The following is a 3,369-nucleotide window of genomic DNA, read 5'->3' as shown; positions in this document are numbered from 1 at the left end:
AGTACTCTCTTTACATAGTGACAAAACCACAATGTAAATATTTGAGAGCCAAAGAGGTGGAATCTAAACTGCATTTCTGTGTCTCTGTCCTTAATTTGTGAAGCAGACTATTCTAAAGCACAAGAATGCATTAGAATTATAGCACAGAACTAGAAGAGATCGCAGAAAACATCTATTTCAGTGCAGGAACTCACAGCTAATGTTTCCCTGAGGGATGGTCATGTAATTCAGCAAAATCCTGGGAGAACCTTCTCAACTGTAAGAGCTGTTCAATAGTGGAATGGACTGCCTCAGAAAGTGGTGGACTCTCATTCTTCATTGTTTTTGTTGTTGTGTGCCTTCAAGTTGTTCCCAACCTATGGGGATCCATAAGGTGAACCTTTCACAGGGTTTTCTTGGCAAGATTTGTTCAGAGGGGGGTTTGCCTTTGAGGCTGAGAGAGTACGACTTGCCTAAGGTCATCTAGCCTCTATTTAAAAACCTCCAATGAAGGAGAGTCTACCATTTTCTGTAGCAGATCATACCACTGTTGAACAGTTCTTATCATCAGGAAATTCTTCCTAAAGCTTAGTTGTTATCTCATTTCTTGTAATTTTAATCCATTAGTTCAGGTCCTATCCTCTGGAACTGGGTACAATATTCCAAGTAGGTTCTGGCCAAAGCAGAATAATGACCCTATTACTTTCTGTGATATGAACAAACTGCAATGATTTTGTTTCCCTCCTACCCCATTGTATCACAAAGTTAACCTTATAGTATACTAAAATCTCCTAGTTCTTTCCACATGTACTCCTGTCAAGCCAGGTATCACCCATCTTTGCAGTTATCCCAGCCTTAAAACTTTCTGGCAGAATGTATGTAAAAAAGCAATTTTTAAAAAAATAGTTCTCAGATCCAAAATACTCTGATATCTTTATTATTCAGTATAATAAATAGGTATATTATGAAAAGCTGGATAGAATTATTGCCATATTATGCTGCAAATCTAGAACCTGCAGAGCTAGAACAAAAATATATTGGTCATTATTGGGTTTTGATGAATCTATAGTTGATCAAAGTATGAGAACTCTGAATAGAGAAGTTTCATACTGACTTGAAGCAGCAAGAACACTCGATGATCCTAAAAAATTCTATTTAATGCCGAAACCTTTACTAGTACCTGGGGAAGATACTATCAATGCATTTGCTAAGTTTTCTTTGCTCTCTATCCACAAATGGAACAGTCATGTTAAATTTACAATTAAATTACTTCACAGCCGAACATAAGTTAGTAACAAAGAAATACAAAGCTGGATGAATTGAGTTTTAATGTGTCATTTCCAGAATTCTAAGGGTAGTTCATGACTCACCTCTCTGGATGAATCAGGGAGCAGCTCCTTCCCATTCCTAACCTCCCCATTCTCTGCAAAGACTGGAATGTTGGGGCTGAAAACCATGAGGTCACTCTTGGCACCACCATCCCCACTCACTCCTGCCAGGATGTGGCTGTGGCGATTCGAATATGACCAGCTACCCACTTCACTGGCACAGACCAGTGTTGCTGTGCCCGGTCCATACACCATTGCCTCTTTAGCCTGGCAAGGGCATCTCATGGCCACATACAAGATAATAGCCAGAAGGAACAAGCTGGACACTGAGCAGATAGCAATAATCAAGTACACATTGACAGTGTCTGCCAAGGGCTTTGAACTCTCACTTGTCTTAGAAGGATGAGCATTCATTTTAATACTCTGGGCATTTGCTACAAAGGACACACTCAGAGTGCATGTGGCTGAGAGCTGGGGCTTCCCATGGTCCTTCACCACAACCAGGATAATTTGGGCGCTTTTGTCCTCTACATCATCCATGACTTGTGTGGTAGTGATCTCCCCACTGTACAGTCCAACACGCCAAGGGCCAGTGGTGCCTTCCAGCAATTCATATCGCAACCAAGCGTTGTATCCTGAGTCAGCATCTACAGCACGGACCTTGCCTATCATGTGCCCTGGCACTACAGGGGCAGCCACAAAAATGGGGTTATCTTCTGTTAGTCCAGACACCGCAGGTGCATTGTCATTTTCATCTACCACAAAGACTTGAATAGTCACATTACCATGCAAGGAGGGCAGTCCAGCATCCTTGGCAGTCACTTGGAATTCCAAAAGCTTTAGTTCCTCATAGTCCAAGGGCTGTAGAGCATAGAGTTTTCCGCTCTCTGAATGCACTGAAATGTAGCTGGTGAGGGGCCAGAGCTTCTCATCTATCCAGTAGCTGATCAAGGCATTCTCAGCTTCATCTGAGTCTGAGGCAGATACTGTGAAGATATGGGCACCAGGTGGGTTGTTCTCCTTCACAAAAACTGTGTAGGAGGACTGCATGAAAGTGGGCACATTGTCATTTATGTCACTGATAGGAACTAATAAGCTGCTGCTAGCGGACAGTGGTGGAGAGCCTTGGTCTTGAACTGTCACCACCAGCTTGTACTCAGGCACCTGCTCCCGATCCAGAGGCTCAGCAAGAATCAGTGAGTAATAGTTTTTGAAGGTGGACTCCAGTTTAAAGGGGACATCAGGAGGCCAGAGTGAACAGCTCACTTGCCCATTGGCCTCAGAGTCCCTGTCTGAAACACTGATAAGGGCCACTGCAGTTCCTAGAGGAGAATCTTCGGACACTGGCACAGAGAGAGAAGTCACTGACACTTCAGGAATATTGTCATTCAGGTCCAATACCTCAATAAGAACTTTACAGTGGCCAGACAAGGGGGGGTTGCCTTTATCCTCTGCAACAATTTCAAGATCATATATGTTAGTATCTTCAAAATCTACTTTCCCTATCACTCTGAGTTCTCCTGTGTTCGAATTTATTTCAAATACCTTTGTGAATTTTGGGGGTACGTTATTGCTTAAAAAGTAGGAAAGTTCTCCATTAGTTCCTTCATCTAAGTCAGTGGCATTCACTTTAATAATTAGTGTCCCATCAGCTGCATTTTCCACCAACTTTATCTTGTAAACTGATTGGTTAAACATAGGAGGGTTGTCATTGGCATCCAACACATTGATCACCAGCTGAACTGTGCCAGTGAGTTTTGGTTTGCCCCCATCTGTGGCAGTGAGTAATAAATTATGCACAGGAATATCTTCTCTGTCAAGGGGAGTTTTAAGTATAAGTACTGGTGATTTATTGTGGTCTTCATCACTTCCCGAATCAAGAATGAAATAGTCATTTAGGCTGAGCTTATAAATTAGCAGAGCATTAGCACTGATGTCTAAATCAGAGGCACCAGCTAGAAAGAAACGAGAGCCTGGTAGTCTTGATTCTGCTATGCTTAAAATTTGTTCATTTGCAGAGAAAACAGGAGCATTGTCATTTATGTCCCTGATCTCCACCTCC

At 42.3% G+C, this 3,369-nt stretch overlaps 1 protein-coding gene and 1 pseudogene across 1 annotated transcript in view; one reads left to right on the top strand and one right to left on the bottom strand.

The window, feature by feature from the left end:
- LOC121927766 (protocadherin alpha-3-like) overlaps window positions 1-3,369 on the top strand; it is a 205,707-nt gene that overhangs the window by 84,241 nt on the left and 118,097 nt on the right. The gene's annotated exons all lie outside the window — the stretch shown is intronic.
- LOC121929063 overlaps window positions 1-3,369 on the bottom strand; it is a 12,857-nt pseudogene that overhangs the window by 4,062 nt on the left and 5,426 nt on the right.

Source organism: Sceloporus undulatus, chromosome 4, assembly GCF_019175285.1.
Source record: "Sceloporus undulatus isolate JIND9_A2432 ecotype Alabama chromosome 4, SceUnd_v1.1, whole genome shotgun sequence".
Taxonomy (NCBI): domain Eukaryota; kingdom Metazoa; phylum Chordata; class Lepidosauria; order Squamata; family Phrynosomatidae; genus Sceloporus; species Sceloporus undulatus.
The sequence above is the reverse complement of the archived record's forward strand: the minus strand, read 5'-3'. Positions and strand labels throughout refer to the sequence as shown.